The 14,213-nt window shown below is 41.8% G+C and overlaps 1 long non-coding RNA gene across 3 annotated transcripts in view; it reads left to right on the top strand.

The window, feature by feature from the left end:
• Window positions 1–4,171, top strand: part of LOC140684913 (uncharacterized) — a 46,350-nt gene extending 42,179 nt beyond the window's left edge. For all 3 annotated transcript variants that reach the window (XR_012057888.1, XR_012057887.1, XR_012057889.1), the window contains one exon: window positions 1,169–4,171. This is a non-coding gene — a long non-coding RNA (uncharacterized lncRNA). The remainder of the gene's footprint in view (window positions 1–1,168) is intronic.
• Window positions 4,172–14,213: the final 10,042 nt, after the last annotated feature.

The raw sequence follows: 14,213 nt of genomic DNA, 5'->3' as shown, positions 1-14,213 counted from the left end.
TCCAGATGCAGCTGGTTGGCCAGATGTCCAAACACTGTCCAAGAGAATATATTTTTTTTTGAGACTTATACAGAACTATCTGTTTAGCTTCCAGGACTGTATCATATTTTGAGGGTGACAGATTATATGGGACTCAGATGTGAAGCCAATTTTTTTTTTTCTCAGTAAAGAGGATTAACTAGAAGAATCAATGAATGAAAGGAATGATGGATTTGCCATCTTTTGATATCTTCATAGCCAGTCTGAGTGCCCCTCTGAATGCAAATCAGTGAAGGGTTGGTTGGGTCTGTGGAGGGATAGCTGGGTGACCCTTGGTGCTGCCTCTCAAGAGTGGGCTGAGCAGAGCTGCTCCAAATGCCTCTTTTAGCCCTGAGATCCAGGAGCTAAGGGCAAGACACTCTCTGGAGTGTCACTGTGCTGGCACAGTGCCACCAGAGTCCCTGGGTGCCCAGCTGCTGGGGGCAGCCCTGGAGGCTGCTGGGCCAGGGAAGAGAGATGAGCCAAAGGAGGTTGTGCAGCTGTGGCTGGGCTGCCTCTGCCCTGTGCAGATGTGTTGGCTCTCCCTGTGTAAGAAGCTGTGTCACCTATCTTCACTGCCCTTCCAGCTGCCTACACTTCATGCTGTCCCTATCTGAGCCTTTTTGTTTTAATATTTTCAGTCCTCTCCTCAATCATCTCATTCTCCCAACTGATGCACCTTTCCCTTCCTGCACCTTCCACACGTGTCACTCACCACTTTCACTCTCCTCTTTCTGTCTGAACCATCTGGACTGTAGATTCCCTGGGGTCCTGGGGTACTAGGGAGGGTTGGCTTTTAGGTTGGTGCCCTAGGGATGCACAGAAATATACATTATCTGATCTGTTTGCTCCAATGTGGAGCATGTGGGGGTAAGTGCTTGAAGTAGAGGTAGGTAGATCTCATTTATCTATATTAATGCTTGGTTATCTGCTCATTAATCCTCGATGCCATAGGTCCTGATGTAGAAAGTGTGATTAATATAACAACAGCAATAATTTGCAAAGATTTTTATTTTAGGGGGAAAAAGCAGTGACAATCTAAAACTGATAAAAGTTATTGTTCAGATAATAGGCTGAAAGTTACACTGAAATTAAAGATGTAATGAAAAATTTTTTAACTCTGTACTGCTCTGTCTTTTCTTTTTCTGAGGTCACAGTTTACACCTGAAGCCACCACCACAAGAGGACCGTTTCCTCATGGCTATACACTGGCTTATTTATCTAGCAATGAGGAAGGGAACAGTTTTCAGTATGATGTTGTGTCCTGCAAAATTTCCTTGCTGTAGCAAAAGGAGGGACCAAGAAGTACAGCATTACAAGCTGGGACCCAGGGCTCCTTTTGTTGTAGCAGCTTGGCCACGATTTCTGCATCCATCAGGCAGAGAAAGAAAAGAGCATCGCTGGAGCTCCACAATCTGGTCTGACCCCTGCCAGTCCTGGGAACGAGGGCTCCTGAAATGCTTTCTGAAGCACAGTGGTGTTTCCCTACTGCCAACTTCAGCAAGAGGAAGAAGCAGCATGGGTCACTCTGGTGTGCAGGATTTCTGAGGATGTGTGTGAACCCTTGCTGAGAGATGGAGGAGAGAGAAAATCAAATGTGCCAACAGCAGTGGCTACATTTCCTTTTCCTGCTAATGTCCCCAAACAACAGCCATATTTAAATGTTAGCTGCTCCATCAGAGTTTTTTTTCCCCAATCTTAATATTTTTAAAGCTGCATATTAGAGCCAGAAGATCCCTATTGTTTCTGAGCTGCTTCTGAACTATTAGCTAAAGCAAAAAGTGCATGTGTCTCCACTGCATTGGCCTTTTCCTGTCCTACCTCTCCCCCTCTTCCCCATTCCCTTAGGTGCCTAAAGGTTGTACACTGGTGTGTTATCTCTCACTGAGGGGACAAGGGACTGGCTTAAGTAAGTTTGGGAAAATAATTGACTTTGGACTCATGTTTGGCACTGTGGGGATCATGTTTGCTGATCGTCTTTCCCTTCCAGGAAATGAACACTGTAGAAAAGATGTGTAAGTGCTATTTTTTTATAATTTCAAAATGTTGATTAGAGAGTGAAAGAAAAGAGATTGAAAAAAAAAAAAAGAAAATTACTGCCCTCATAATATATATATATTTTCTTTTGTAATATTTGCATTGTGCTTTGGAAGCTGGGAGATTAATTTCCTTTTCCTAATGCTGTTTGCCAGTGTGATGCAAGTTGTGCCCATCTTTTCTCCTGTGTTTCAGTGGCACAGGTGCTGTGTAGCCCTGGCTTCCTTAACATTCACTTTTCATGCAGCATCCTTGATATTATAAACAGTGATGTGTGTAGCTCTGGAATACTCTTTACCTGTGGCAGGTAGGAGATTTCATGTCTTTGGGAGAACACAACTGCTGCTTTCTTCTTTTGACTGTGTTTTTAAAAATAATTTTGAATTATTTTAAGCTCTTATCTTTATGTAGTGTTAAATATATTTAATTCTTAAAATGCAAACATTTAAGAGAGGATTTGGTTCAGATTCCTAGTCAAATGCAGTTCTGACTCTGCAGTTGTTTAAACATGTGTACCCTGTGAGGGTACAGTGATATTAAAAAACATTTTGACGTTGGTGAAACTTTCTGTGCATAGACAGTTGTAAATTGGTTTAGATTCTCAGAAGATTTTTGATGCATCCTATTTTTAAGCCTAAAAATATCAGGGTATGTAAACTGTACAGGAAACAGGGGTACACACCAGCTAACTATAACTACCTATATCCAGACAGAAATTTGTGTCTCTGGGGTCGCCCTATAGTCACTGGAGATAGAAATATTATTCAAGAGGTATTTCAAAGCACGTACTTAATTTAGATACTTTAATGGATGCATTTTCTAATTCAGGTGCAAAAAAGTGGTATGAATAGCCCTCCCTTCTTAAACTAGTGGATGGAAGTAATTCAAAGAAGGTTTTTGCCAAGTAAATTAACAACAGGAGTGCTAACAATACTGGTGGCTCCAACAAGGACCTCCACCCCCCCGCATGGTAATGAACCTCTCAATTTTCCTCCTGCAAGATGAGCACTCTGGGTTTTGCAGGGCTTTGATGAGTTGTGCTCACTAATATTGGAAACCTCAGACCCTGTGAGGGAAGGTGGGAGAGAGCAGCAAATATTGCCTATCATTAGGCAATGGGAGGTGAGGAGCATCGTTCAGAAGCACAGGGCAGGAGGAGGGGTGTGCCAGTACTCGCCTCCCTGCTGGCTTCGGGGGGTGCTGTCTGTGGCTGTCCTCTGGTGTTCCTCGAAAAAGAGTCGGAAATGCAGCCTGAGCACAGCAACTTGCCCCAGCGTGCCAGACAAAACTGCCTGTCTGTCGCTGTCGAGGCAGGACGGGAATGAAGAGCCTTGACTCAGAAGGCCGTGAGAGTAAAACTCCGGTTTATTCAAAATACACCGCTCTTTTATACAGAGCTTCATGAGGACCAGCTCCATTGCTCCTGAAGTGAAAACAATCCACTGCATTGGTGTAAAGTGCTTGACGCACAGTGATAGAACTTAACTATAAACAATGTGAAAAACAAGAGAGATAAAGAATTATTTACATTCTTTTCCAACTCTTTCCCAGGCTTCTGCCTGGCTAGAAAGTCCCGTTTCTCTTTTTGACTGAATCTGAGACCCACACCTGTCCCTGCCCCACACCAGCCAAACCTCACCTGTGTGTCCCTGCCCCACTCCAGACCAACCCCACCTGGCTGTCCCTGCCCCACAGGGCATGCTGGGCATGGGCTGTATCCTGTGGGAGCCCTTCAGCACACCAAATGCCAGAAGTGCCAAGCAAAGACATGACCTTGTTCTGCAACTCCATCTCTCATCCACACAGGGACAGCTCTTAATGAGTTTGGTGTCTCTGATACAGCCTCCAGCATGAATTTTTTCACAGCAGAAAAATATGGTGGCTGCTGTGAAGCTGCCACGGTAATAGCACTGGGGACCAAAACATGCTGGATGAGGGGCATGATGAAATTTATTTCTTAGTGCTGCAGACATGCAAATTAAGTCTTTTACTCTTGGAAGTCCCCTGAGCAGAACAGGCAGGACTCTGTGCCCACCAGCAGGGATCCTTGCCGTAAAGCAGAAGGTGAGTTTTATTTTTTTCTCTGTTTTCAGCCTCCCAAACTTTCATTTTTGTCAGCTGATGTTGGTTGCCTCTGAAGCAGCATGGGCAGGCTCATGCTGCAAGACTTTCTCCTATGAAGGATGGATGGGAGGACTGGCACAGAGTTGAGCTTGATTAGTATTGAGTGTAAGTTTTTCCTTGACAAGTTTTTGGCACATTTCTGATTACTTACCTCTTCTCTGTGCCAAGTCCTTGCAAGACATGTACTGAGTGTCCAGTGCCAAACAATCTTTTTAAATATTAATCACTAGGAAAGGACATAAATTGTGTGGTTCAAAAATTGTGTATGTGTCATTTGATCTAAACCAAAACAACTTTGTACCATGCTTAGTTTCAATTTTTTGTTTTCTGTGGTTTAGGGCTTTCTGTTTCTCCCTCCAAACAACTTATCCATGCAGACCAGATTATGGCTGCCTTTGCTTGTCTGTAAACAGATGCAATTTTATCATTAACTTCATGCTAAGGGCAGCTTAATTCCCAAGCTATATGTTAGGAAGGATGGCAAGAATGAGTGGAGCTGGATCAGCCAGCTGGATCAGGGCTTTCAGGGCTCACAGGGTGCCTGCTCCACAGGTAACTTCATACTTCCACCCTACCCCTGATGAATCTGACCCCAGATGACAAAGCTGCATGAGGCCCTTTCTTTGTGGTAATATCTAAACAGAAGTGAGGATGCAAAGAATGCCTGCAGTCTTTACTCTGATGCTGCTCTTAGGGGTGAGGTTTGACTGGACACCTGAACAAAGATTTGGATGTGGCAAAAAATATAGGACCTCTTTTGTCCTTTCCTGTCTCAAAGAAAGAGCTTTCATTCTTCCCTTACCATGTCCCAGACTCTCATCAGGCCTGTTGGTGAATTGCTTTGCCTTCCTAAACTGGCTTATTAAAAAAAAAAAATTAAAAAAGGAAAAGAAAATTAAGTTTCCTGCTGTTTTTATATGTGAGGGGAGAGTCACCTTGTGAAATCTCTCTGTGAGACTTATAGCTGAGCAAGGTTTACTCTGGTCAGGTTCCATCAGGTGTTTTTCAAATCTTGAAGTCAAGTCTGGGGGAACAGTTCAGAGAAAATCGCAGCACAGAAAACAAAAGATAAAAGGTTGAAATGAATAAGGTGAACCTTCCTGCATTGGAAGGGAATGGATTCACTGGATATGGCTGGTAAATAGAAAATGCCAGTGTTTTCACTTTCTTCTCTTTTCATTCAGATCCATCAACTTACACGCTCTGGTGCTCCTTGAGGATGAGACCTGAAGGCATGTCCCACCTGACCTGGGGCACTCACAGCCACAGAGCAGCAGTAGGGGAAATCAGCCAGTTCCTGGCCCAGTTTGGAGAGTGACAGAGCTGCTGCTCCCTGTTGTGAGCCATCAGTGCCAGGGTACTGTTCTGGTGCCTGCTCAGAATTGGGTGACAGGCACTAAGGCTTGGAAGTTTCAGGGCACTGGTGTGCTGCCTGCACAGACAGTGAGTGGAGAGATGTAAATTAGCAGTTCCAGTATCACTTCTCATGTCTTCCCATTCTTCCTATTTCAAAGGCATTATTCAAATGTATTTTACAAAGTTCCCCATGCTCTTTGATGCCCTCAGATCCACTTCCTCCAGGGATGCTACAGAAATCTCTAGTCTGTTCCCTTTATTTCTGCTCTCTCATAATTTTGCCTGTAGATAATAAGGGTTCTTTTGGCTTCCCTGTGTGGGCAATGCCTCTCATAAAATGTGAAATTATTTCAGCCTAGTTTGCAAGACAAGTGCAAATGATGTCACTGAAAAGGAATATGGATTCCCCCACCTTTGTTGTCTGTGTCTGAAGTCTGCTCAAAAAGTCTCAAGATTTCTCTTTAAGTTGGAGAAGTCATCTTTATTAAAACATCCCTTTCTCCTATTGGCTTATAAAGCCTGTCTGAGAATCTCACATCAGTTCACACTGTCGTGGTAGAAGCTACTGCTTTCAGGGAAATCACCTTGGTGTCAACTTTCAAAATCTGTACATATTGAAATAAATTTTTAATTTGGCCTTGGAACAAAATCCAGGATTTCCAAAATGCCACATTTCAAAAATTCTAAATTTTTAATTTCAAAGCCCAGAAGTATGTTGTTTGGGTTTTTTCCTCTATTTGGTACTTTCATTTGTCCTTAGTTTTGATAATTTTCATTATTTTGTGACCTATCAACAGGGATGGTGAAATACTGTGTAATTTTTTTTTTAATGTCATAGTAGAGATGTTCTAACCTTTTATTTTTTTGCCTAGGGAAAACATCACAGGTGTACCTATACAGGACTGAAAATATATAATATACTGTTAACTATTTAAAGTGTTTAATTTTAAAATGGTGCCTGGGAATTCAAACCAGAAAGCCCATGTTTGGGGGGTGGGTTTATTTTTTCCTTTTTTAGTGGATTTTTTTGCTTTTGGACACTTCTCAGGTTTGATTTTCCCTAATGCAACCAAAGAAAAGTGCAGATGAGTGGAAATAGTGCACATCTATTTGAGCAAAATGTGACTGTCTCTTTCCAGCCAGCCACACAATAGGTAACTACACTTTTACTTAGCTCTGTACAGTTGCTAAAGCTGCTTTGATAGCAAGGTGATTCTTTTAAAATGTGATTACCATGATGGGATAAGAATTCCAAAGTAATTCACTGTGAAAACGCAGGTGTCCTCTATATTGCCAAGAAATTGATCCTGATTTCTGTGTCTGTTAAGTGAGCTTAACTCACATTCAGGTTTCAAAATGAACATCAGGCTGCCGAGTTGATGGAATCCACGAATACTGTGGGTCAGCAGTGGGGTACAGATGTACTACGTGGAAACCCAGGAGCAGATCATGTCATATCATATTTAGGTCTGCAGAGCTGTGCTTTTCCTTGGGACTGACACAGTGTGTAAGTGGAATAAATGTTAAAAAATATTCAGAGTGCCATGATGAGTCTAAAGAGCTTTATATTCTTGCTAAAATTAGTTGTATTTCAGGGTATGAAAGGGAGAAAGACGTGGAATTAGTCAGAGTAATGTCAGCTTTGGGTTAAATCCAAGGGAATTTCAGTGAAGCATTTCTGTAGCTTTGTGTTTTCCAAGGGCTGCACATTGCTTCTTTAGAGAAGTTAAGAGTTGTGATTCTTTGACGTCTCCAAGACGCAGAATTAAATTTAAAGGATCCACCATCCATTCATCTCCATTTCTGAAGACGTTTCTCTCCTTGACACCCTTCCAGTTGCTTGACCCTGCACCAGGCTTATAGGTTGAGTCACTTCCCTGGGAAGAGTGGTGGCCATTCAAGCTGCTGGCAGAAGGAGCGGATAGTTTTGGGAGCAGCTGTCAGTCTCTGCCTTCATGCCCCTCTGGCTTTCAGAGGGCTGAAGGTGCCCAGCCAGAGCCCTCAATGGGGTGCCCCAGCCTCAAATGGTCCGAGGCTGTAGGGAGAAATCTCACTTCACACAGCAACGTGATGTCAGGGAAGAGATAAACCACCCCCTCGTCCGCCCCCTCCAAGCAGGCTAAGTGTTGATCTATTTCATGTCTCTGATATCTTATCACATTTCAGATGCTGTCACTACACCCAGCTGGGATAGGTGAGGACACAGAGAAGTGAGGACAGTTTTGCTAAAAAACAAATATCCTGAACTCAGCCTCCTTTGCATTGCAGTGTGATGGGATTTGGAAAGAGTAAAAAGATGTGTGAAAGAAAGAGCTTGTTTATGCAGGAAGCTGCTGTGAAACAGGACAAACCAGCTTCATAGCTCTGTGCTGCTGTGCTGGAGCTGTTTCCAGTGTTGGAGTTAATAATTTGGAAACCACCTGCAGTGTAAAATAGCATCCTTTCTGCTGGGCCTTTCTGAGCAAACATCTCACCAGTGCTGCCACGAGACAGGCAGGCAGCACCAGTCCCCAGCCGCAGCGTGTGGTACTACAGAGTTTCTCACTCCTTTAACCAATGTCTACTTAGCCAGTTAAAAGTTATTTGTCTTTGCTGTACTGCATGGTTGGAGTACATGTGCCCAAACTTTGCAAGTAGTTTGCAGCTTATAATGATTCACACAGTGAGGATGCTGCTGTATATCCACAAAATGGGAATACAGGCCCTGATAAACAAGGTGGACCTAAGGCTCTACAGATGGAAACTTGTTTGCATGTATTGGTATACCTGCATCCCTCAGAAAGGCCTTCCTGTTGAGAAGGGCCTGAAAAAAATGCCTGGTGGCCACAGCTGGGTGCATCAGGTGTTCTCAGGGGCAGTCTCCCAAGAGGAGGGATATACACTGCAGTGTGTGTAGGGACTTCCTTCAGTCTCCATGGCTCTTCCACTTGCTTTCCCTGATTGTTCAGATCATTGTGAATATGGCAAGTGCTGACTATCTAAGTAGACACTTGATCTTCTCATCTCCATAGATGTCTCTTCCATTTGCACTATTTTCAACATCTTCATATTACCTTTGTGGCACTGACAGGCGCACAGGACCGCTGTGATAAGCAGTACTCATGCTCTTACTCATGAGAACTAACTAACTTCTTTTGGACATGGGGGCATGTCCCACATTTGCCACAGCAGAAGATTGTGTGCCTGCCAGTTACCCAAAGCACCCCACATGCTCTGAAGTCACACTGCAGCACACCTAGAGCAGCTGGTGTTTGCTGGCCACGATGAGGTGAGGTGTGTGCTCACCTTGCAATGCAAACAGATGGTGAGCATAGCCCTGCTGGCTGCTCTGTTAACTGGCTTTGTGTTTGTTCTCCCAAACCACTCTTTCAGACACCAGCTATGGAGTTATGACTTCCAGAGATGCTGGCCAGGAGATGGTTACACCAGAGAGCTTGTAGACATTGCTGGGGCCAAGGACATTTTCTTCAGAAAGATGGAGCAGCTGAATAAGTAAAATACTTTTTAAAAATATTGAATTGCTTTCCTTTTCCAGGTTTTTGAGTGTCTTTCAAAGAAGTTTTGGTCTTTGTCTAAGCCTTGCAAACCTAGTAGAAACCAGACCAAAATATAGTGTTGCACTTGAGAAGCAAATCAGCAGCAGTGCCGGTATCTGCCCTCCTACTGCAACAGTTTCTGCAAGAAGCTAAATAATATTTACCAGATTTATATGTCTGTCTCTAAGGAATTCTGGAAATGCTTTCAGAAATACCTGTCCTTGTTTCAATTATCTCTGTTCAGCAAGTAGCACTATTGCCACTCAGCAGGGGCTGAAACATTAATGACATTCCCAGCAGGGGTCCAGATGGATAAGACAAAGTATAAAGAATTGGTTTAGTCACCGAAAAAAACATTAAAAACAAAAATATCAAAGTTATGGTAAGTTTTTAAATTTTATTCGTTAATTTGACAGTTCATTTAACAAGGGTTAATCAGTTTTTAAAACTAACTCTTCTCTCTAATTAAAAACACAATATTATATTGGTATTCTTATTTAAACCTCATTACTATCTTTCAGATCTGAAACTGTCAATTTAATCTTTAATATTAGACCTAAGATTCTCATAATTTGAAAAACAGTTTTATAATACAGCTCTTAGATGTGCTGTGTAATTAATATTCTTGAATGGACATGATCTTAGATTTATCTGTGAACTTGAAGATCTTTCAGGTATGTGTATTTGAGACAAATTACTCATCCTATATTTTTCGAACTTGAATGAGCTTTCTAATAGACTCTCCCAAGTTTCAGTTCATGTTAAGACTTTGGAAGAGAAGTCATCTATTTTCTCAACTGAAAGTGATCCTACTGCACCATACCCTAGCCTACTTCCTGGAGCCAGGATGTAATACCAGAAGTATGTTGACTGTACTCTGTTTACTAACACTAAACTAACACTTATTGTAAGTTTGTTCATGCTCTTATCCCCTCTCCCTACAGGGAGGATTGTTTGAGCTATTCACTTCCTAAATTACAGCAGATTTCCCCCCTTATTTCTATAGGTACCTGTCACTAGGTTCTTAGGGAAAGGAAAAGTTATGATTATAGACTTGCACCTTGCAGCAGAAGCCTAGTTTGCTGAGGTCTTCAAGGGTCAAAGGTCTTGGAGTTCCTACTCACACATAAAACCAATTTGAAAAAACCTCTTTATCTCCACATAAGTCAGTCCTTGTCCTTGTGCAACAAGGTTCTGCTGTGCCTAGGAGCTGAGTTTCCTGACCTAACAGGGGCAACCTAGTCTTTGAGAACTTGATTCTGCAAAATACTGGTTGTCCTGAGCTTGTAGGGAAGGGAGCAAATTGTAGATGCTCCATGTTTAACAGGGTGAATTCTTACTGCTTTTAAAGCAACTGCCCATGTGGTTGTCTTTTTCTTTCCCTGATAGTTTTAAAGGCTTTCTATCTCAGTATCTCATAAATACATTATTAATAAATCACAGCCTTTACACTGCATTCTCCTGAATTACTGTGGAGAACACAACATACTGATTTTTTGCTGCTGCATAGAGGAGGGCCCAGAGCCATCCCATCCCATGGCACTGATCAGCTTCTCATAGAGGATGAGAAAACAGATGGGAATACAGAGGTGGGACAAGCTTCTGCAGTCTTGTCCAAAGCAAGGGGGACTGAGGGAAAGGAGCATCTGGCAGCACTAGCTTGAGATGTATAGTCATTGCTTGCTGGCCATTTCATTCTTAACTTGACAATAACCAGTCCTGAAATTACTCAGGCTTGCCACTGAATTGTTAATGAGCTTGTTGATGTGAAGTCAAAAAGATTTGAAAAGGTGACATATAGCCTAAGAAATTATAAGGACAGGATGCCTCTCACTCACAGAAATACTAGGAGATGGTAATAACACTCAGCAATGGTATGGAATTTCTTGAAAACCTGTCTTGTCTTTTTCACCACCTGCAACGGAGATCAGGATAATACACCCCGGGGACATTTCTTCTTCCATCCTGCTATTTCACGTCAGCTCACAAAGGGAATGTGGTTGGAAACAAGCCAGCTCCTGGAAGTCCCAAAGTTGCCTTGGCTCCTAGCTCTCTGGAAGGCTTCTTTTCTTAGATATCTTATCTCCATGGGAGTGCAAACACACCATCCTTTTTTTCTTTTAGTCATTGCAGTCACTTTGAACATTAGATATCCATTCAGATAAAAAATAGTAAAGCAAAGGGCTAAGTTCTTGATTATTTACTGGCAACAAAGTTACAGTAGAGAAAAATGAAGAAATAAATAAATGCAAACTTTAAATATACTTCACACCTACAATTGCTCCATCTGTCACACATTTCTGTTCCTGTTTCAGAACTGAGCAGGGCTGCTCTGTGTCCCTTCCCCCTTACACTGCAGTGTTTGTTGTCTCTGCTGATGAGTGCAGATGAGGGGCAAATAATTCCCAAAAACTTCTGAACCTCTGTAAGGATATCACATTTGCCTGTCTCAAACACTGTTAAAATCACAGAAGGATTTTGCCCTGACATAAACACAGAATGGCTTTAACTCCAGGCCTGGTGAGGTCTGGCTAGCACATCCTGGGTAATGAATCCAGACAAAAATTCTCCAGTTATGACAAAATGGGTGGAGGGACAACTGCCCCTAAGCATGCTGACAGTCAAACAAAGATCACCCCAAGGTACAGGACAGATGGCACCTGTGGCCACCAGAGTGTCTCCCTGGCCCCTGAATAAGCCTTTGGATTCCTGGAACTTGGACTGTCAGTTAGGGCACTTGATGGGAACTTGAACTACAACAAAAGCAGTGGCATTCTCTGTGTGTTATCTCAGGCCTAGGGGGGAGGTAAACGAGGTAGGGGAGAGGAATGAATCACTGCAAAGGATCCCCAAGGGAAGAAAACTCAGCAGCTGTGCTGAGGACAGCTCCTGTTACCTACAAGAAAGGCTTTATAAAAGAGGCCTTCAAAACCATGGCTCAGGTCTGTTATTCTGGCTAAGTAGAAAAGGACTCAGCTGAATTAGAAGTAGAAAAACAAATTCTGTAACCAAGGTGTGTTCACATCGTGGTGTATGGTGGTTGGTTGAATTATGTTTGTTATGATTTAAAACTATCTAAACTGCTAACTGGCTAACTGTTTAAAAAGGCTGAGTTTTTGCAATAAAATGGCTCTCCTTTGCACTGCCTGGGGACTCAGTGTCACTATGGACTCCCACCCCACAAGCTTCCTCTTGGTAGAGGTGCTTCTGGCAGAGGGAGATCATGCACAACCCACAGAATCAAAAACCCCACCTGATCAAAAGAAGAGAAAGACTGAGCATGGGACTGATCAGCATTGGAAGCAGGAGAATCAATTAACTACTAGAATCAGACAACTGTGTATCCAGTGAGAACTAACTCCTTTGTTTCTAAAATGTGTAAGTAGTGAAAAGTTTTGAAACCTTGTGAAACCTGTCACTGAGAAGACCAGGGTGAAGAAGGACAATGGGATGCTGCTGGGTCCATGGGTGGAGGTATGTTTCTATTTAATCTGTTTCTCTCTTCTCCTCGCCCTCCCTCCCCCTCCATCTTTTCTATTTCTTTCTGCCTCTCTATCTCACATTTATGAAGTACTATTGACTTCAGCCTATGGTCTTGTTAGCACCTTAACTTGAGTGGAGGCATCTCTCCAATAAAAGGATCATAACACTCTCAGCCACCCTCTGGTTTATTTTGCTTTTAAATTCTGATCTTTTAGCTTAAACTGTTCTGCATTTAAGATACATAAAGAAACTTTGTAGTACTTAATTTTCACCCTTATTTTTCACCCTTTCTTCAATTGAAATGTAGCTATGCATCTATAATGTAACATTTATCCTAAGGTTTCTCAGACATGGTTGGGTTTTTTTAAAGAAAGTTTAGATTTGGTTTTCTTCCCTTAACCTTTTATGATACTAAATCTAACACAGATGCAAGGAGTATGTGGCATGGGACACATACCTGTCTCCAGTGATGTTAAGTTTAAGAGGTGTTGCTTTATTCAAATCTAAATTGGCTCAATCCCACTATCTTCGCAATGTTATCCTGGAATTACAGATATTTACGGCCAGAAAAAAGTATTTTTAGAATTTCAGTCTGGACCTTATAGGAAACAAAATATTGTTCTGAACTTCAACTAGAAATCCTGATCACCAGTAAAGCTTTAATTTGTTTTTCTTGCTTATGTCTACATGGCTTCCTACAGTACCACATCTCTACTATATCTATAGTTCTGTAAAAATAAATTCACCAATGATGTCACTGTAACTTTGCTAATTAATACATATTCGCACCATCTTTAAGAGCTGCTTGTAAATTTTTATTCCTCCAGCACATAAATTTGCCACAAGCTATGTAGTTCCTTTCCAAAATGGCTCAGACATCTCACTTACAACTCACTTACAATCACCCTTCCAGGCTAGTTAAGGTAAGGCAGTTAAAGATATGATTCATCATGATATATATGAGATTATGCTTTCAAATTTATCCTTGGCTCTGTCTCTTACCATTTTAACTAAATGCTGAGCTGACAGCTGGTGTCAATGCACAAGCTTTGCATTTTTTCTTGCTTTTATGAGACTTTACAAGATTTCTGCCATAGAATAGTATTTTCCTAAAAAGTAATTAATATTATATGAGGGAAGATGATGGAAAAATTTGTACGTTCCTGAAGTATCAAAAAATTAAATGTTGGTAGAAAAAGGGTCTGATGTGCCATGTAGACCTTTCTGCACAAATTAGCTGTTACTTATTTATCAGAAATAATCCTACACATTGGAGAATGAAGCCATGATTTGGGAAAAGGTGGAAAGACAGGTTATCTGATTATGGCAGAGTTCCTTACTAAGAGGAAGTACTAAGCCAGTTTTAGTATACGTGTGCTTCCAGAAATTTTGACCCTGTTAACAACATGTTAAAGAAGAGACAAAGAGAAAATTAAAATAAAAAACCCAAAACCAAAATGACCCACAATAATTTGGAGACAAAATATCTCTTAGAATAGCAGTTTTAGTATTATTAATAAGTGATTACATCTTGGAGAGGGACAAATATACAGAAAAATCAATGCTAATTCATTTGGATCACTCAGCAACATTAAATATGATAGACTACAAATCCATGCTGGGTTCCTGGTGGCTCTGCTAGGAGAAGAGATTTCTGTT

The sequence above is a fragment of the Taeniopygia guttata genome, chromosome 1 (genome assembly GCF_048771995.1).
Source record: "Taeniopygia guttata chromosome 1, bTaeGut7.mat, whole genome shotgun sequence".
Lineage (NCBI taxonomy): Eukaryota > Metazoa > Chordata > Aves > Passeriformes > Estrildidae > Taeniopygia > Taeniopygia guttata.
Note: the sequence above shows the minus strand (reverse complement) of the source record. Positions and strands in the feature narration are given on the sequence as shown.